We start from the raw sequence: 21,795 nt of genomic DNA on the forward strand, positions 1-21,795 counted from the left end.
AATTTTGTATTTTAGATAATAGAGACCAATGTGTAATATGGTACAGTTTTTAACAGAATTAGAATATCATATACTAAATGTTTAATTCTAAAATGATAAACTGTCCTTATTCTTCATGGATTCAAAAGATTGCATGTATATTATTTTTAAAGGGTTGAAATGTGATTTTCTTGACAGATATATCTCCTATTGTTATATTTGTTGTCCGAGTTAAATTTGAAGTATGATAGTCTCTTTTCTGATGGGGGTAGGGTGGCTTAAAACAGAGCAGATTTATTATATTGTAGTTCTGGAGTCCAGAAGCCCAAAATGGGTTGGGAGGATTTCGTTCCTTCTGGAGTCTCCAGAGGAGAATCCTTTACTTTTTCTATCTTCTAGAACCTGCCTGAGGCTTTTGGCTATGCATCATGTTGACCTCCACTTTGATCATCATTTTGAATGGGTTGCTTTTTAGTTTACCTTGCTTTTCTATTCACTATTTGTGATGCTTCTGAAAGGTAGTTATGTAAAATGATTATAATTATGTTTTGCACATGTTGTACAATTTTCTAGCAACTGTCCTGTTTAAAAAAGTCATAATGGTTAAACATTCGACTCAAAATTATCAGCCTTTCAAAGTGTTCATCTGTCACTATGCTGGAGGCGTTGCTGGTATTCAGTAGGCAAACTCTGCTAAGACAGGAAGGACACCCAATTATTTTAATGATAGGTGTAGAAGCTGGAGAGAAGTGGATGACATCCTTGCTGCTCCTAGTGTCCCCCTGCTTGTGAATGGTGTGCAGACAAGAGTTTCAGGTTTACCGGTGATATGCAGAGGCCTGGTTCTTGTGTAAGAGTTTCGTCTGCAGTACCGTGTAATAAAATGTTGACAACCAAGAATTGATTTTAATGCTGTTTTTCTCTCTCAACAACATAAATAAAATAGTAAGAAGAGGGAGGCATTGCTAGCTAATAGAAGGGAAACAAGCTCAGTGTTAGGACATGTCAAAATGAGATTCACAAATGTAATTTTGAGCTCTCCTGCAATTCAGTTTCCTCATCTACAAAATGGGGTTAATGATAATGCTTACTTTGTCCACCTCAGAGTTGTAAGGATCAAATTGTATGATTAGGTAATTTATTTAATTCAAATTGCTTTGTGCCCTATGATCATATTGGTGTGGTTTTTTCTGTGTGCTGCTTTTCATTATGATAGCATTCCATTGAACAAACCTAGCATCTTGGTAAATGCGATAACTGATAGCCAGTAATATCGCAGTGATGACTTGCTACTTTAAAGTTGGTTTCTTAAGAAGTTGAGATTTTTAGTGTCTCTGAGTTTTTGGCAATTTTTTGATTAAAACATTAAAATTTAATTAAAACATTTTCGGCAATTTTAATTGATTCCAGGAAACTGCAATTTTTGTTTGTTGGTCCAGCAGAACAGGTACATACACGATAATTAAAATTCTGGAGCTCTGTGCTGCATTTTGCAAAGTCTGGTTAGATTGCAGAGCTGTTACTATGAAATGGCATGGCTTTGATTGGTGTGGATATCTACTTAAGTCTCCATTGAGTCCCTCAAAATATGGTACTTAGCCTGAAATTCTCCAGGTGTTGTGTAATGAATTGTTCTCTAAATTGGTTTAGTCTCTTATTCAATGTGTATGTGCTTGGCCAAGTCACTTAGCTTCTCCAGTGTCCTCTTAATTGTTAGGATTTCTACCTGCTTAAAGAGTCTCCATGTTCTAAAATCCAGATTGTGGTAAGGCTTTCAGTGAAGACTAGTACATGTTATTTTGCAGAACCTCCTGGTGTGCTAATTCCAAGCTGTAGGTTTGCCTAGAAATTGATGAAGACTCTGGAGGGATGAGTAAATACCTAATGTATATAGATTCCTGAAGAAGCCTTTTATCTGTTTGTGATCATTGCTTAAGTTAGAAATCTGAGTCATTAATGAGACCTTTCTCCCTTTGTCATGTAATGAGGTACAAATAGTCTCAGTTCTGGCCCACATATGTTCACCCTTTTTTAAAAAGTGATTTTTAAAAATAGAGATTATTGATAGTCAATTGATGATAAGATAAAGGTAATCTATCTTTGTTGCTATGATAGGTAGCAGCTGAAATCCCTGATTTTGGTTCAGGTCATGATCTCAGGGTCATGAGATCAAGCCCCACATCTGATTCTCTCTCTCTGGCTTCTGGGGACTGTGCCCATAGACATTCAGAATGGTCCAGCATTTGACATACCATTGTAAGCTGTCCAACAATATATCCTTTTAACAAAAATAGGCTGTCTCAAACCCCTGGTAATAGAATCATTTACCTTTATACCAAGAAGGTTGGGAAAACACCAGAATCTGCATGTGGCATATGCCCAGGCCAACTTTGAGGAGTTCGTGCTGGAAGACCTAAAGTCCTCATGAGATTGTCTAAAACGAGAGAACACATCAACAGGCCTATGATGGTTGCAGATGTGCTAAGTGTGTTCGTGACAGGATCAAGTGTGCTTTTTTTATTGAGCAGAAAATTGTTGTGAAAATGTTGAAGGCACAAGCACAGAGTCAGAAAGCTAAATAAAAACATGAAGTTTTTTTGAGCAATAAAAAACAGCAAAAGTCAAAAAAAATTCTCAATGCTTCTCTGTCACCTTCTTTACAAAAAAAAAAAAAGAAAAAAAAAAAGGAGGAAAAGCTACTGGCCAATAAACATGTAAAAAGATGTTAAATTCACAAGTCTTAAGAGATTAGAAGGACTACTTTCTATTTGATAGCATTTTATCTACTAGATTGGCCAAAAGAAAATCCTCTTTACAGTGTTGAGGATATGACTCTTCTAACTAGTGCTGATTCGAGTGTCAATTGTACAACTTTTTTGGTGGGAGGAGGAGGAGAACTTAGGTACACTATTTATCTATTCAAATAAAATAAAAACATTCTTACCCTTTGCTCTAGCAACCCAGTTTTAGGAACTTCTGCTATAGAAGTTAAAACCTCAAAAACAAAACAAGAACAACAAAAAAGTATGTAAGGACATATTTACAAGGATACTTATTACAGCAATGTCTGTAAAGCAACAACACTGGAAACAAAATTTAAAACTTAATGGGACTGACTGGTTGAATGTATTATGGTTTCTCTATTATTCCCACATGTGGGTTGTGTGTTAAATTAAGGTAATTTAACAATAAGAGCTACACATGGTAAACTGGAAAGATGTGCATTATTTATTAAGAGTGTGGCGTGATCCAATTTTGAAAACAAAAAGAAAGGGAAAGGACAGTCATAATATTTGAGCAGAGGTTGTTGATTGATTTGGTTACCTTGGAGATGGGATTTTGAGGGATGGGGGATTTATTAAATTTTCTGTTCACTCAATATGTTAAAATGAGCATATACTATACAATTAAAAAAATCCAATAAAGCAAAAACAAAATCAAGGAAAGAAAAATTTAGGTTAAAGGAAAAGCAGAAACCCTTGTTCTCTTGGACATCTTTTATTTGCATGCATTTTTATACTATCGTTTATTGTACATTTGATCTTAGGAGTGTTTATTCACAGTCACAGAACTCAGTTCTCTAAAATGGTTGGTATCTGTGCTTGTGGAAGTTTTCTTAGTGCTAATTAAGATTTGTGGTTTCTTTGCACAGGCCTGCTGTTTAGAAATTATATTTGGGGCTGAGCTGGAGCTATATAGAATTTTTGTTTGGATGTCGATATCATAATCATGTTTTTAGATGGTGGGATTAAGAATGCTTATTTTCTTTTCATGCCCTAAATTGAGATAGTCCTAGTTTCATCCTTTTTATTTCGAGGTAAGTAGAGTCCTTGACTCATTGGGTCCTGTCATTTTTAATTCTTGCTTTGCTTTCAGTTAAAGTTTAAATTCTTTGTGTTTTAAATTATAAGAACAAGTGTTGTTCATTCCTGAAAAATCAGAGATGCAGTCAAGTAAATACCAAACCCAACTCCTCGCCTCCAAAGCAGAGTTGTGTAAATCCCACTCATTTGATATTAATCTCTCAATCACTTGGTGACTTTCTTTCAAACTGTTCATTGCCCATATTTTCTGTAGAGTGATAATGAAGGTCAGATTGTGTTGTATGGAATAATTATGTTACTTAAAAATGTTTTTTTTTGATGATCTTTTGGGGATGGGTATGAAGTAATACCACAGAGAGGCCCATGAAAGTGAAAGATATATTACCTCCATGGGCCCCTGGGGCAGAGCAAAACATGCTGCGGCATGTATGACAGGAGCTTCAAGAGATCAGGGTGGAGTACACAAGCCAGAGACAGGAGGGGATTTCACTGGTGCATTTGAATATCACTAGTTCATAGTCAAGGATAGACAGGAAAGGTAACTCGTGTCTGGTTGTCTGGGACAGGTCTTCATGGCCTGTTGGTGGGGATGTTGATGCATTAGGTAAATAGAAAATTTAAAAACATTTGCAATGCACAGACAAATCTGAATACTCATCTCTAGAGCTGGTTGATTTATTTATTTTTTATTTATTATTTATGATAGAGAGAGAGAGAGAGAGAGAGAGAGAGAGAGGAGAGGCAGAGACACAGGCAGAGGGAGAAGCAGGCTCCATGCACCGGGAGCCCGACGTGGGATTCGATCTCGGGTCTTCAGGATCGCGCCCTGGGCCAAAGGCAGGCGCCAAACCGCTGCGCCACCCAGGGATCCCCGAGCTGGTTGATTTATATATTAATTTTCTTATCTGGAAAATGGTAATAAATACTAATAAATACTATTAACACACCTTAGGGTTGTTGCTAGCACTAAATTGTAAAGGTCAGTACTTGGTTCATAGTAAGTTCTTTTTATAATAAGTAAGCTGTGTTTAAAGGTATCATATGTAGTATTGTTTTTACTGGGCAGGTAATACATGTTCAATATAGAGATATCAATTACGCTGTTCTGAACCTCTTTTTTTAATGGTGACACCCTGGGGTCAAAGGACCAGGCTGCTCCCTGATGCAGGTGGCACTAGGGGGCTGTGGCCACACTCGGCCCTTTTTCATTGCCTTAAAGATGGAGAGATCAATAACCCCCTACTTCTGACCTATGTTGGGCTTACAATATGTTATCGGAAGTGGAGCATACACACAATGTGGACATTTTTATGTCCCCTTTACTTTTTGAATACAGCCAAATCTACTTTCAGATGACAGATAATACCAATTTATATCCCATGAAGGAGTACATGAGTGCCTACGTCCCAAACTCTCTCCAAGTGCAGCATTATTTTTTCTTTATCTTCATGAACATGATTGGTGAAAGTGACCCCACATTGTTTTACTTTGTGGTTATACATTGTTGATCAACATAAAAGTGAAATATGGAGTACTGACTTTCAGAAGAGATCCTGAGGGGCTGAAGTGCAGGGGCACTAATACCTGACAGCCTTGTAAATCACCAGCTGGGTGAGGCGCTACTGTTGGGCTCTGGTCTTTATTTACACTTGTCCTGGGAGCTCAGTGCCTCACATTACACTGCTATACTTTGTGGTTCTGATGATAGTTGTGTGATCTGTTACTAAATTGAGATTCAACATAAAAATCTCCATTCTGAAATTTTTCTTCTTTAATATTGATTGATGAGTGTGAACTTGCAAGAGAATCTAGAGGACTACCCCTAACTTGAGTGGAAGATTGAGACTTATTTTCCTGGTTAGAGATCCAAGGAATTGTCCATACTATGTTTGACATTTTGTTTCTTAGCGATATTTAATTGCATAGTTTACTTTGGCCATGCGGTTTGTTTCTCCAGATACTTGCTTTATTTATGAGAAGCTATACTTAGATTACTGTGTTCACTTTTTTCACACTTTTTTATTTTCCTTGAAAGATGGCAAGAAAATTAGTCAAAATGTGAACTCAATACTTTAAAAAATATTTATTTATTTACTCATTTATGACAGACACAGAAAGACAGAGACATAAACAGGGAGAAGCAGCTTCCCTCCCTGCGGGGAGCCCGATGTAGAACTTGATCCCAAGACCCTGGGATCACGACCTGAGCCAAAGGCAGATGCTCAACCACTGAGCCACCCAGGCATCCCAGTGAACTCAATACTTAGTATGAAATTTTCTAGCTTTCTTGGATTTGGGTGTTAAAATAAAATTTTTGTAGAGTATGGTATTAATCATTCTTGATAAAGATTGCTATTTTCATGTCATATTCATGTCTTATAATGGGTGTCAAAAAATTTGAGTATGTGTATTATATGTAGCAATGGTGTGTGTTTCTTCAGAGGAAAACATGACATTCCTCACTAACCATCTGAAGTAAATTTCCTAATGTTGATCTAGATTTCGTTTAATTTGTACATAGATTTTCCTAGTTTTTCTTGTACTAGAGACAGTTGTTTGTTAAGGGATAGAGATATGCTAATGTGATCAACATTGTCCTCAAATTTCAAATCTCTATACTTCAGATCAGAGCCTTAATATCTTCTGGCTGAAAGCCATTGCAAAGCTTGAATTAAAAAAGAAAAAGAAAGAAAAAACTAGTGAAAACAAATAACATACATGTTCAAACAGAGTTGCAAATATAAAAAAAAAACTACAATTTAAGAATAAATTTCATAAAGTGTTGTTAATCTTAAAGAGTAAAACAGGCAGGGTGCCTGGGTGGTTCAGTCGGTTGAGCATCTGTCTCTTGATTTCAGCTCAGGTCATGGTTGCTGGGTTGTGAGATAAGGCTCCACACCAGGCTCTGCACTCAGTGGGGAGTCTGCTTGAGATTCTCTTTCTCTCCCTCTCCGTGTGCTCTCTTTCTCTCAAATATATAAGTAAAAATCTTTAAAAGTAAAACTGTCGGGGATCCCTGGGTGGTGCAGCGGTTTAGCGCCTGCCTTTGGCCCGGGGCGCGGCCCTGGAGACCCGGGATCGAATCCCACGTCGGGCTCCCGGTGCATGGAGCCTGCTTCGCCCTCTGCCCCTTTCTCTCTGTGTGTGACTATCATAAATAAACAAAAATTAAAAAAAAAAAAAAGTAAAACTGTCAGTTATGTTACAGCAAAAATGATTTTACTTAAGAATAACAGAATTGTAATTCGGGAAGCTATGGTCAAACTATAGACAAGTCTAATAAACAAAGGAAAGGAAGAGAAAAGCAGGAGTTCGGGTGATGATGGTTTCTCATTGGCTGAATTGCTATAGTTGGTTTCCTGTAGGAGATGCAATGTGCATCTTTCCCCTTTGGAGCTTATAATTAGTTATACTTTTTTTGTTGACTGCTCTTCTGTTGGGGTCTGTAATTGACAGTTCTTCCTGTAATTGACATTGGGTGGTACAGGTTCCCGCTGTACCACCCAACACTCCACTTTAGTGAGATTTCTCTTTTTTTTTTTTTACTCTTTTATCAATTTTGTATTTTCAGTATAGCTCTTTAATTTAATTTATTATTTATTTTTAAAATATTTTATTTATTTATTCATGAGAAACACACAGAGAGAGACAGAGACACAGGCAGAGGGAGAAGCAGGCTCCATGCAGGGAGCCCGATGTGGGACTCGATCCCAGGTCTCCAGAATCACGCCCTGGGCTGGAGGCGGCACTAAACTGCTGAGCCACCCAGGCTGCCCACTCTTTAATTTTAGTATCTAAAGTAACTTTTATTCTGCCTTAGAAGGAAATCCAAACAAAAACTCCCCAGAATTTACCCTTTTGCTATTATCCAAATACACACCCTCTCCCTGTTTCTGTGCTTTTGTTCAGATCCTTCTCTCTTTGTATATTCCCCAACCTGGAACTACCCTGGAAAGAAAGGTCTCTTGTAATTTATGCCCATCCTTTGAATATCACCCCTTTTGTAAAGGCTTTTTGAACTGTATCTCCGTCTCTCCCACCACCAGATGTGTGTGCGTCTGTGTTTTCAGGGCTTGAATGCCTTTATGCATTCTACCTTTAATGTATCTGATACTGACACACTTCTTCATGCCAGGGGACTCTGCTGAGACTGGATTTACAATGGCAAATAAAACACTGTCTTTGTTCTAAGGATGATTATGTATTTTTAATTAATAGACTTTATTTTCTAGAGCAGTTTTAGGTTTACAGAAAAATAGAGTAGAAAGTACAAAGGTTTTCCATATATCACCTTCTCCTTCAACTGCACACACAGTTTTTACTATTATGTTAGTTAGCATGGTACATTCATTACAGTCGATGAACAGTATTCATACATTATTATTAACTAAAACCCATAGATTATATTAGCATTCAGGTTTTGTGTTGTATAGTTCTGTGGGATTTGACAGATGTATAGTATCTGTGTCCTCCACTGCATATCATAGTACACATCCCTGGTGCTCCACTTATTGATCCCTTTTCCCTCCCCCGTGCCCTGGCAACCACTGATTGTTCTATTGTCTATAGTTTTGCCTTTTCCCAAATGTCATATAGTTGGAATTATGCAGTATGTAGCCTTTCAGACTGGCTTCTTTTACTTAGTAATATGCATTTAAGTGACCTCTATGCTTTTTTTTTTTTTTTTTTTTTTTTTTTGTAGCTTGATAGCTTATTTGTTTATAGTGCTGAATAATATTCTGTTGTCTGGATGTACCAGTTTATTTTATTCTATTTTTTAAAGATTTTATTTATTTATTCATGAGAGACACATACAGAGAGAGAGAGAGAGGGGGGGGGCAGAGACACAGGCAGAGGGAGAAGCAGGCTCCATGCAAGGAGCCTGATGTGGGACTCAAGGAGCCTGATGTGGGACTCGATCCTAGGTCTCCAGAATCACACCCTGGGCTGCAGGCGGCGCTAAACCGCTGCGCCACCGGGGCGCGCACCAGTTCATTTATCCATTCACCTACTGAAGTACATCTTGGTGGCTTCTAAGTTTTGGCAATTATAAGTGAAGCTACTATAAATCTTCATGTGTGCTTTTTTGGGGTAGACATAGTTTTTAACTTATTTGAATAAGTATTATGGAGCATAATTGCTAAATCATATGGTAAGACTATAGTTAGCCAATTGTCTTCTAAATTCATTGTACCATTTTACATTCCTATCAGCAGTATGAGAGCTCCTGTTGCACCACATCTTTGTCAGCATTTAGTATTGTCAGTGTTTGGGATTCTTACCCATTTTACTAGGTATTTGGTAGTTTCCTCTTTTTTTTTTTTTAAGATTTATTTATTTATTCATGAGAGACACAGACTGAGAGATTGAGGCAGAGACATAGGCAGAGGGAGAAACAGGCTCCTCACAGTGAGGGATGCGGGACTCGATCCTGGATCCTGGTATCACAACCTGAGCCGAAGGCAGGCACCCAACCACTGAGCCACCCAGGTATTCCTATTTGGTAGTTTCTTATTGTTTTAATTTGCAATTCCTTGATGACATATGATGCTGATCATCTTTTTATATGCTTATTTGGGGTCTGTATATCTTATTTGGTGAAGTTCCTGTTCAGATCATTTGCCCATTTTTATTTTATTTATTTAATTCCCCCCCACTTTTAAATTAGATGTTTACTTTTTGTTTAAAGAATTCTTTGGGGGATCCCTGGGTGGCGCAGCGGTTTGGCGCCTGCCTTTGGCCCAGGGCGTGATCCTGGAGACCTGGGATCGAATCCCACGTCGGGCTCCCGATGCAAGGAGCCGGAGCCTGCTTCTCCCTCTGCCTGTGTCTCTGCCTTTCTCTCTCTCTCTCTCTCTCTCTCTCTCTGTGACTATCATAAATAAATAAAAATTAATAAAAAAAAGAATTCTTTGTATAATTTGGATACAAGCCCTTTATCAGATATGTACTTTGCAAAATTTTTCTCTCATTCTTTTAATAGTGTCTTTCATAGAGCAGAAATTTTTTATTTTATTTTAATGCAGTCCAACTTAAATTTTTCTTTCATGGACAATGCCTTTGGTATTGTATGTAAAACTCAACACCATGCCCTATAAGGCCTAGAGTTTTTCATATGCAATCTTCTAGAAGTTTTATCCATTTGTGTTTTGTGAATTTACACTTCTAGGGTTGTGATCTATTTTGAGTTAATTTTGGGGCATGGTGTAAGGTCTGTGTCTAGATGCATGTTTTTGCATATGGATGTCCAGTTTTCTAACACCATTTGTTGAAAAGACTATCTTTTCTCCATTAAATCAGTTTTGCTCTTTTGTTAAAGAACACTTGAAGATATTTGTGTGCATCTGTTTCTGGGTTCTCTGTTTTGTTCCATGTGCCTATGATCTGTTTGTCTATTCATGTACCAATAACACCTTGTCTTGATTACTGTAACTGTACTATAGTAAGTCTTCAAGTTGGTAAGGTCACTCCTTTGGTACTGTGCTGGTTATTTCTGGATCTTTTGCCTCTCCATATAAACTTTAGAACCAATTTTTTTGATATTCACAAAATAGCTTGCTGGGACTTTATTTTTCAATTGAAGTATTAGTTTTAGGACAACATAGTGATTTGACAACTCTATGCCTTAGACTAAACTCACCACAAGTAGTTACCATCTGTCACCATACATTGCTATTATAATGCTATATACCATTGACTCTATTCCTTGTATTCATCCCTGTGACTTACTCATTCCAGAACTGGAAGCCTATGCTACTCCCCTTCATTTTGCCATCCCTCTCACCTTCTCCTCTGCCAACACGTAGTTTGTTCTCTGTATTTATGGGTTTGTTTCTGCTTGTATGTGTATGTTTTGTTTTTTAGATTCCACATATAAGTGAAATCATATGGTATCTGACCTATTTCACCTTGCATGATACCATACTAGGGCTATCCATGTTGTTGCAAATGGATGGCGAGATCTCATTCTTTTTAATGGCTGAATAATATTCCTGTGCCTATGTGTATGTAAGTGTGTGTACAGTATCTTTTTTATCCATTCATCTGTTAGTGGACACTTGGGTTGTTTTCATATCTCAGCTATAATAAATAATGCTGCAATAAGCATAGGGGTGCATATATCTTTACAAATTAGTGGTTTTGTTTTCTTTGGATAAATAACCAGTAGTGGAATTACTGGATTGTGTGGTATTTCTAATTTTTTGGCCCTATACTGTTTTTTACAGTGGCTAAACAGATTTATATTTTCAGCCACAGTACATGAGGGCTCCTTTTTCTCCACAGTGCATGAGGGCTCCTTTATCTCCACATCTTGACCAACACTTCTTATTTTTTGTCTTTTTTATACTAGACATTCTGACAGGTGTAAGGTGATATCTCACTGTGGTCTTGGTTTACATTCCCTGATGATTAGTGATGTTGAGCATCCTTTAATGTGTCTGTTGGCTATCTGTATGTGTTCTCTGGAAAAATGGCTGTTTAGTTCCTCTACTCATTTTTAAATTGGAATATTTGTTTTTTTGGTGTAACTTACTGGGATTTTGATTGAGAATGTGTCAGATCTCTAGATTAGATTGGAAGACTTGACATCCTAATAATATTAAATCTTCTGGTCCATGGGGGTGCCTAGGTGGCTCAGTTAGTTATGTGTCTGACTCTTGATTTTGGCTTAGGTCATGATCTCAGGGTTGTGGGGTCAAGTCCCATGTTGGGCTCTGCGTGGGGCATGGAGCCTGTTTGGGATTCTCTCTCTTTCTCTCTCTCTCCCTCTCCTTCTGCCCCTCCTCTCCACCTCTGCTTGTGTTCTCTCTCTCTAAAACAACAACAATAACAAATACACTTTTGGTCTATGAATATGAACTATCCATTTATTTAGGTCTTCTTTGATTTCTTTTATTAGAGTTTTGCTTTTTACTGATATGTATCTTGTGCATGTTTTGTTTGGTTTATACCTAACTCATCCTGTTCTCCTCCCTCCCTCTTAATCTTTCTTTCTGGTTCTAATGTAAGTGGCATTGTATTTTTAATTTAAAATTCCAGTTGTTCATTGCTGTAATATTGGAGCAAGTAGCTTTTGTATAATTATCTTGTATCCTGCAACCTTGCTATATTTGCTTATTCCAGAGGTGTTTTTTTTTTTTAAGGTTTTATTTATTTATTCATGAGAGAGACACACACACACACACAGAGGCAGAGACATAGGCAGAGGGAGAAGCAGGCTCCATGCAGGGAGCAGGATGTGGGACTCAATTCCGGATCCTGGGATCATGCCCTGAGCCTAAGGCAGCCGCTCAATGCTGAGCCACCCAGGCATCCCACCTGGAGGCTTTTTATGTGTTGTTTGTTTTTTGGTCAGTTCTCTGTTTTTTAGTATGTTCTGCATAACAATTTATATCATCTGAGTACAAAGACAGTAGCTATGAGTTCTAGTACAATGTCGAATAGGAGTGATGATCTTTGCTTTGTTTCTGATCTTAGAAAGGATCTGATTTCTCAATTAATAATGATGTTTGGGGTAGGGGGAGCCTGTGTCACTCAGTTAAGTGTCCATCTCTTGATTTTGGCTCAGGTCATAATCTCAGGGTCATGAGATTGAGCCCTCTGTTGGGCCCCATGATCAGTGGGGAGTCTACATGATTCTCCCTCTCACTCTGCTTTTCCTCCTCTCAAACAAATCTTATTTTTTTTTTAAATTTTATTTATGATAGGCACACAATGAGAGAGAGAGAGAGAGAGAGGCAGAGACACAGGCAGAAGGAGAAGCAGGCTCCATGCACCGGGAGCCCGATGTGGGATTCGATCCGGGGTCTCCAGGATCGCGCCCCGGGCCAAAGGCAATCCCTCAAACAAATCTTAAAAAAAAAAAAAAAGAATGATGTTAGGGGTGTTGGGGGGTACAGTTGTTTAAGTGTCTGATTCTTGGTTTCAGCTCAGATTGAGGTGTCAGGGTTATGAAATTAAGCCCTATGTTGGGCTCCGCACTCAATGGGAAGTTTACTTGAGATTCTCTCTCTTCCTTCTGCCCCCTATCTCCCCCAATTGCTTTCTTATGTGAATGCTTTCTCTCTAAAAGAGATAATAAATTCTTAAAAAAAAAGGGGGGGGTGTTAGTTTTAGGTATTTTGTAGATGGCTTTATTATTTATTTATTTATTTGTTTATTTATTTATTTATTTATTTATTTTAAAGATTTTATTTACTTATTCATGAGAGACACACAGAGGCAGAGACAGAAGCAGGCTCAATTCAGGGAGCCCGATATGGGACTTGATCTGGGGACTCCAGGATCACCCTGCGAGCTGAGAAGGCAGGCGCTAAACCACTGAGCCACCCAGGGATCCCCTGTAGGTGGTTTTATTTATTTTTTATTTTTTAAAAATTATTTATTTATTTATGATAGTCACACACAGAGATAGAGAGAGGCAAGGCAGAGACACAGGCAGAGGGAGAAGCAGGCTCCATGCACCAGGAGCCCGATGTGGGATTCGATCCCGGGTCTCCAGGATCGCGCCCTGGGCCAAAGGCAGGCGCTAATCCGCAGCGCCACCCAGGGTTCCCTGTAGATGGTTTTAAAATCAAGTTTAGGAAGTTCCTCTCTATTTCTAATTTTTGAGAGTTTTTTTTTTTTTTAATCATAACTGAATTTTGGCTATTGTTAAATGCTTTTTCTGTATCCATTGATAAGATCATGTTTTTTTTCTTTTTCTTTTTCTTTTTTTTTTTTTTGTTTTTTCTTAGCTTGTTACTATGATGTATCCTGGCAAATGATTTTCAAATATTAGACCAGTCTTGCTACTTGGAATAAATCTTACTTGATTAAGATGTATAATTATTTTTATACATTGTTGTACTTGATTTGCTAATGATTTGTTAAGGGTTTTGTATCTATGTTCATAAGAGGTATTGATTTGTAGTTTTCCTTTTTCATAATGCCTTTAGTTCTGGTATTGAGGGAATGCTGGCTTCATTTGATGAATAATGAAATATTCTAGGCAGCCCTGGTGGCTCAGCGGTGTAGTGCCACCTTCGGCCCAAGGTGGGATCCTGGAGACCCGGGATCGAGTCCCATGTCGGCTCCCTGCATGGAGCCTGCTTCTCCCTCTGCCTGTGTTTCTGCCTCTCTCTGTGTCTCTCATGAATAAATAAATAAAATCTTAAAAAAAAAATATTCCCTCTGGGGCATGTGGGTAGCTCAGTTGGTTAGGTGCTTGCCTTCAGCTTGGGTAATGATCTCAGGGTCCTGGGATGAGCCCTGCATCAGGCTCCCTGCTTGGCAGGGAGTCTGCTTCTCCCTCTCTCTCTCCCCCCTCCTCTGTGCTTGTGCTGTCTCTCTCAAATAAACAAAATCTTTAAAAAATATATAAAAAGTAAAAAAAAAAAATTCCTTCTGCTTATATTTCCTGGAATAGACTGTAGAAAATTGGTACAATTCTTTTCTCAAATATTTTATAGACGTCATCAGTGAGCAATTCTGGAAAGTTATCATTTCTGTTTATGAATGTTATTAATTATATTCAGTTTATTTGATAGGTACAGGCCTATTCAGAGTAGTTATTTTTCCCTGGATGAGTTTTGATAGATATAAAAGTATCTTTTAAGAAATCAGTGCATTTCATTTAGGTTCTCAAATCTGTAGGCATAAAATTGTTCATGTATTTTTTTATTATCCTTTTGGTGTCTATGAATCTGTAGTGATGACTCCTCTTTCATTATGATATTAGTGACTTGTGTTTTCTTTTTTCTTGGTTAGCCAGGCTAAAGCCTAACCAAGACCAACTCTGTTGGTCTTTTCAAAGACGAGCTTTTGGCTTTATTGATTTCCTTTAATTCCCCAAATGTTGATTTCATGTTTTTAATTTCACTGATTTCTGCTCTTTTATTATTTCTTTTCTTATGCTTTAGACTTATATAGTTCTTAGTTCTCTAGTTTTCTAAGATTGAATCTTAGATTATTGATTTTAGATCTTTTATAATTATGCATTTAATGTTATAAATTTTTCAAGAAGCATTGTTTTTAGTATGTCACATATATTTCAATATGTTGTATTTTCATTTTGTTCAATATATTTTAAATTTCTTTTGAGATTTCTTTGATTTGATATATTATTTAGAAGTATGTTGTTTAATTTCTAATTTTAGGTTTTTCAGCTATCTTTCTGTTATCAATTTCCAGTTTAATTCCATTGTGATCTGAGGGCATACATTGTATCATTTCTTTTGTCTAAATTTATTAAGGTATGTTTTATGGCTTATCAGAATGATCTGTCTTGGTAAATGTTCCATGTAACCTCAAAAACAATGTTTATTCTGCTCTTGTTGGATGCAGTATTCTATAAATGGCAATTAGATTTTTTGCCTGCTGGATCTGTCAATTACTGATAAGGGTATTGAAGTCTCCAAAATAATAGCTGATTCTATTGTTTTAAATGTTTTTTCTTGTAGTTCTAGCACTTTCTGCTTCACATATTTTGACATTCTGTTGTTAGATATACATTAATGATTCTTGTGTCTTTTAAAAACATTGACCTTTTAAGCCATTATGTAATGCTCCTTTTTATCCTTGATCTTTTTCCTTGCTATGAAGTCAGCTTTTTCTTTTTTTCCCTTTTTTTTTTTTTTAAAGATTTTATTTGCAAGAGAGAGAGAGATCACAAGCAGGGGAAAGGGCAGAGGTAGAGGGAGAAGCAGACTCCCCACTGAGCAGGGAGCCTGATGCAGGGCTCAATCCTAGAACCCTGGGATCATGACCTGAGCTGAAGGCAGATACTTAACTGACTGAGCCAGCCAAGAACCCCTGAAATCAACTTTTTCTGAAATTCGTTTCTATACTAGATTTCTTCTGATTCATGTTAGCATTATATATAATCCTTCATCCTTTTAATCTATGTGTGTCTGTATATTTAAAGTGGTATTCTGGTAGGTAACATTTAGTTGGGTTTTTTTTTTTTTTAAAGTGCATTCTAATAGTCTCTGTCTTCTAATTTGTGTATTTAGACCATTCATATTTGAAGTGGTTATTTGTATAGGTGGATTAATATCTACCATATTTTGATTTTTAAAATTTCTTTATTTTAAAAGATTTTATTTATTTATTCATGAGAGACACAGAGGGAGGCAGAGACATAGAGGAGAAGCAGGCTCCCTGTGGGGAGCCCACTGGAGACTCAATCCCAAAACCCCAGGATCATGCCGTGAGTCAAAGGCAAGGCAGCCACTCAATTGCTGAGCCACCCAGGTACCCTGGCTGAATTATTTTTTAATTTGTTGTTCTGTTCTTTGTTACTTTTTCTATTTTTTTTTCTTTTCTGGTTTTAATTTAGCATTTTATATGATGATTCCATTTTCTCTCCTCTCTTAAGGTATAAATTATGCTTTTAAAAAAATTTTTTTTAGTGTTTGCTGTAGAGTTGGTTATATTAATTTACAGCTAATCCATGCCCACTTTCAAATAACATCATCAAATATACAAGTCATGCAAATAATTTATAATATAGTTATTTTCTTTTCCTCCCTCTTATCTTTTATAACATTGTTGTCATTCATTTCACTTATCTGTATGCTATAATCACTGAATACATTCTTGTTATGTCTATTGAATAAGACTTGTTATTGAACAAACTTATCTCTTAGGTAAGTTAAGAATAAGAAAAGTAAAATATTTTATTTTACCTTAATTTATTCCTTCTCTAACATTCTTCTTTTACTAATGTAGATCTGAGCTTTTGACTTATACTATTTTCCTTCTCTTTAACAAACTTTTTTTAACACTTCTTCCAAGATACATCTATTGACAATAAGTTCCTTTATTATTTTATTATTATTTTTTGATCTGAGAAAGTCTTTATTTCTCATTACTATTGTTAAATAATCTCATTGGATACAGAATTTTAGGTAGTTTTTTTTTCTTTTAGAACTTTAAATATTTCATGCTACTCTTTTGTTTGTGTGGTTTCTGAAGAGAAATTGGATATAATTCTTATTTTTGTGCTTCTTTAGGTAAGGTTTTTATTTCCTCCAGCTTTTTTCAAGATTTTTCTTTTTGTGTTTGATTTTCTGCAGTTTTTTTTTTTAGATTTATTTATTTATTTATTAGAGAGAGTGAGAGAGAGAGGCAGAGACACAGGAGGAGGGAGAAGCAGGCTCCATGCAGGGAGCCCGACGTGGGACTTGATCCTGGGACTCCAGGATCGCACCCTGGACCAAAGGCAGGTGCTAAAGCACTGAGCCACCCAGGGATCCCCTGATTTTCTGCAGTTTTGGATACAGTATGTCAAGGTGTAGATTTTTTAGTATTTACCATGCATGGTATTCTCTGAGCTTCCTGGATCTGTGGTTTGTTGTCAGCAGTTCAGCAGCTAGAATCTCTTGTTACCATACAGAAGCCAGACTGCTTAGGTGTGAGTCTTTTAGTGAGGCCCCTGGACTGTGACCCTCAAAGTACTTCTCATCCTTTCTTTTCCACTTTGTGTGAGAAGGGAAGCCTCAGGGATGCTGACAGTGGGCATTTTCTCTCACCCAGGTAGATTAGGCTCTGGTAAAACCCAAGAGTTAGTTAGGCTTTCTCACAAATTAGTTTCCCTCAAGGGTATACTTATGGTAAGGAAAAAAGAGCTCTGGGGGTATTTTAAAATGACTACCTCTCCCCTCTCCCTGCCAGAAACGGAAGGGGATTTTTCTGCAGTCTTTACCCTGAGAACCTGGTGGGGTTCCTGGAGGTGAAACTCATGAAGAGATTGGGGCTCTATTGAAGCTGGGACTGTTAGAATTTTAAACCCTCAAACCTACCCAGAACCCTTACTGAGGTGTGACTATGACTATTACTTGCCTAGATTAGGAATACTAGAAGATAAAAGTAAGCATCTAATGTGAAGCAATTTGATAAGATTCTCAGGTTTGTGGTTATCTCATTTTGCCCCACTCTTTCTCTCAGTACAGAATTTGGGCTACTACTTTGCTAAGGGACTGTTTTAGTGCAAGATCCACCAAGTAACTATATTTTGTGCATTGTTTTCCTGGCCTCTCTTGTGTTCCTTGAATGTAGCATTTCCTGTCTTGTATGCTTTCCAAGGAAAGAAAATAATTACCTAGATATTTAAATTCCTCCAATTGAGAAAAATGATTTTTTTGAGAAAAATGATTTAAAAAAATAGCTCATTGAAATTTACCTCATTTCCCTCCCCTTTTTTGAATAAAAGCTCACATTTGCTGAAACTCTATGTGCCAACTGTGGCTTTAAAATCATTAGTTGTATTAACTCATTTGATTCTTACAACACTGCTATGAGGTAGGTATAATTACTGATCCCATTTTATGGATGAGGGAATTGAAGATTAGAGAGATTAAAGCAATGGATTAAGGTCACACATTAAGAGATAGAGCTCAACTTCAATCCTAGGCAGTCTGGCTCAGATCCCAGGGTTTATGTTTTTTTTCCCCCTGTATCCACATAACCACTTTACTTAAATATTATTCTTTATCAACTCATGTTTTATAAATATAAATTCTTTTTTTCTTAAGATTTTATTTATTTATTCATGAGAGACTGAGAGAGAGAGAAAGAGAGAGAGGCAAAGACACAGGCAGAGGGAGAAGCAGGCTCCATGCAGGGAGCCCGACATGGGACTCGATCCCGGGTCTCCAGGATCAGACCCTGGGCTGAAGGCAGCGCTAAACCACTGAGCCACCTGGGCTACCCTATAAATTCTTTTTGAAAGGAAATTTGACATTAGTATTGTAAATTAAAAATCACTATGGTTTTACTGAAATAGAAAGTAAACAAAAATCTTTTTTTTTTTTTTTTTTAAAGATTTTATTCATTCATTCATGAGAGACGCACACAGAGAGAGGGAGTGGCAGAGACACAAGAAGGCAGGCCCCATGCAAGGAGCCCGACATGGGACTTGATTCCGGGACTCCAGGATCACACCCTGGGCCGAAGGCAGGCGCTAAGCCGCTTAGCCACCCAGGGATCCCCAGAAAGTAAAAAAAATAAAATCTTGAAAATAAAACAATGCTGCAAAATTCTAGATGGATATACTGTAGCTTGCTCAAAGCTTTGATCTAGGAACTGCTTTTTTCTTTTTTTGAAAAGCAAAACTAGCACTTGTTGAAGTGTTAAAGTCTGCAAATGAAACTAAATTCCTTGATGTAATAAGGAATCAGAGAATATTGACAAGTAGTTCAGTTTTTAGTTCAGTTTTTATGTCTCCTTCCTTCCGTTTGACTCTCTTTGGAGAAACTATACACCTGTTAATTTAGTTCTTAAAATGAAGCCCTGATTCATCACACAGAAAAAGTACATGTGAGTGGCACGTATACAAACAAAGATTATTTATTAAATCCAGGCATCTAATTACACATAGGGACTGAATCATAAAAATACATTTGTTAGGATTTATAATTTTTAGATTAACCTAGCCTGGAGATCCTTATTTTTTCTTTTTTGGATGCCACATTCTTTTTCCACATATACAACAAGTATTTCTACTAATCCATACAAGAGAAAAACCAGGGATCCCTGGGTGGTGCAGCGGTTTAGCGCCTGCCTTTGGCCCAGGGCGTGATCCTGGAGACCCGGGATCGAATCCCACGTCAGGCTCCCAGTGCAAGGAGCCTGCTTCTCCATCTGCCTGTGTCTCTGCCTCTCTCTCTCTCTCTCTCTCTCTCTCTCTCTGTGACTATCATAAATAAATAAAAATTAAAAAAAAGAGAAAAACCAACAACAGACCTTAAATGCCCTCAGTTATTTTTTTTTAAAATTTGCATGTTCGTAAATTATTTAGCACTTCTCTTCACTGCCTATATAGCACCACCTGGAATTAACAGGACAAAGGGGGAAAGGGATGTAGAAGATGTGGACTCATTTATGCTGTAGGTAAGACTCAATAGTGCTCATGTTTTCTGTACTGTATCACTCTACTTCAAGTCACAACTGTTAAAAAATTTCTTCTCTTTCTTTCTTTCTTTCTTTCTTTCTTTCTTTCTTTCTTTCCTTCCTTCCTTCCTTCCTTCCTTCCTTCCTTCCTTCCTTCCTTTCTTCTTTCTCTTTCTTTCTTTCTTTCTCTTCTTCTTTCCTTCTTCTTTCTTTTTCCTTCCTTCCTTCCTTCCTTCCTTCCTTCCTTCCTTCCTTTCTTTCTTTCTCTTTCTTCTTTCTTTCTTCTCTTCTTCTTCCTTCTTCCTTTCTTTTCCTTCCTTCCTTCCTTCCTTCCTTCCTTCCTTCCTTCCTTCCTTCCTTCCTTCCTATTGTGTTTCGATAAGTAGACTAACATATTTCATTGTGGAAAATACATAAATTATAGGCAAAATGAAAGTAATCCTGGGGTGCCTGGGTGCTTTAGTCGATTAAATGTCTGCCTTCAGCTCAGGTCATGATCTCAGGGTCATGGGATCGAGTCCTGAATCAGGCTCCCTCCTCAGTGGGGTGTCTTCCTCTTCTCTCTCTGCCCCTTGCCCCTACTTAGGTGTGTGCTTTCTCTCTCTCTCTCAGATAAATAAATAACATATTTTAAAAAAGAAAGAAAGAAAGTAATCTTGTGACTCAAAAGTGATTATGGTTAAAGTGACCACAGGCTTTCTTGGAGAAGTATACACCTGCTTTTCCCACTCTTTCATGATTCACTCACTCAACCACTTCACCCCTCTAGGCTCTCTCCGGCACGTAGCCACACCACTGTGAAGAAATTACTAATGTCTCCATGCTGTGGCTTCCTCATCTATACAACTGGGATAACAATTTACCTCGTAGTGTCATTGTGAGCATTACATAATTGGATGCATAGAAAGCATTAAGCATAGCGTCTGAGACAGTAAGCTCTAAATCACTGTAATTGTGCTCCTCTCAAGAAAGATGGGATGTCTGCCCCATGGCCCTAGTTTATGTCATTATCTCTAACTACAAAGTCCAGCTTCTGCTCCATCTCTGCCTTTTGAAATTCAACTCATTCTTCAAGGTTATCTCAAATGCATTCATTCTCCCTGTGATTTCTGTTTTGACCATAATTTCTATAAATGTTTTTGTCACCTTTGGTATTGTAAATAATGCTGGCATTCTAAAAACCTGAAATGTGTTGAATTACAGTCCTTTTTTTGTGTTTTTACTTAAAGAGGGGATTCCTATGTAGGTAGGCTGGATTTTGAAGTGTAATAGCAGTAAAGGCAGATGGAAAACTAAACTCTAGTTAGTTATTGGACTTCTAGGCATGACCAAAGCTTGGGCATATTGGCTTAGAGATGATGTAATTTCTGGGATGAGCTTATGACTGGGAAAGGAAACACAAGAAAATGTACAGGTTGCTAGCTTTGAAAAAAAATATGCATAGACAGTATTATGTACTCACTTTGAATATTGTTTAATTGGCATTTTAAACTCTATAATCATGCCCAGTTATGTCTAGTTTTATCAGAATTGTGTTTTGTTAAGTTTCAGGAAAATGTTCTAGGCTGGCCCATCAGGATATCTGCAATTCTGCCACATTCTAATAATTTTTGTAACATTTTTGTTTGATGATTTTTTAAAAAATATTTTATTTATTTATTCATGAGAGACACACAGAGAGAGAGAGAGAGAGAGGCAGGGACATAGCCAGAGAAAGAAGTAGGCTCCACACAGGGAGCCAGATGTGGGACTCCATCCCCGGTCTCCAGGATCACGCCCTGTGCCGAAGGCAGATGCTCAATCCCTGAGCCACCCAGGCGTCCATTGTTTGATTATTTTAGACTTAATTATCACTTTAGCAAGTTGAGAATACTTTCCTTTGGTATTCCTGCTCCATACTTGTTTATGTATTAACTCTAGGTAAACAAGATCTTATATCAATTGAAATGTGAAAACCTGGATTTTCAGGTGAATGGTTAAAACATCGTTTTTTAAATGGAGGGTTGCATAATGACTGTTGAGAATTTAGATTTTGAAAGTGAAATAATTTGAGATGCCTAAGTAGCTCAGCAGTTGAGTATCTGCCTTTGGCTCAGGGAGTGATTCTCAGGTCCTGGGA

At 37.4% G+C, this 21,795-nt stretch overlaps 1 pseudogene; it reads left to right on the forward strand.

Moving 5' to 3' along the window:
- The first annotated feature begins 2,210 nt into the window (after positions 1–2,210).
- LOC129499146 (60S ribosomal protein L34-like) lies at positions 2,211–2,561 on the forward strand (annotated as a pseudogene).
- Positions 2,562–21,795: the final 19,234 nt, after the last annotated feature.

The sequence above is a fragment of the Nyctereutes procyonoides genome, unplaced genomic scaffold, assembly GCF_905146905.1.
Source record: "Nyctereutes procyonoides isolate TBG_1078 unplaced genomic scaffold, NYPRO_anot_genome, whole genome shotgun sequence".
In the NCBI taxonomy this organism is placed as follows: domain Eukaryota; kingdom Metazoa; phylum Chordata; class Mammalia; order Carnivora; family Canidae; genus Nyctereutes; species Nyctereutes procyonoides.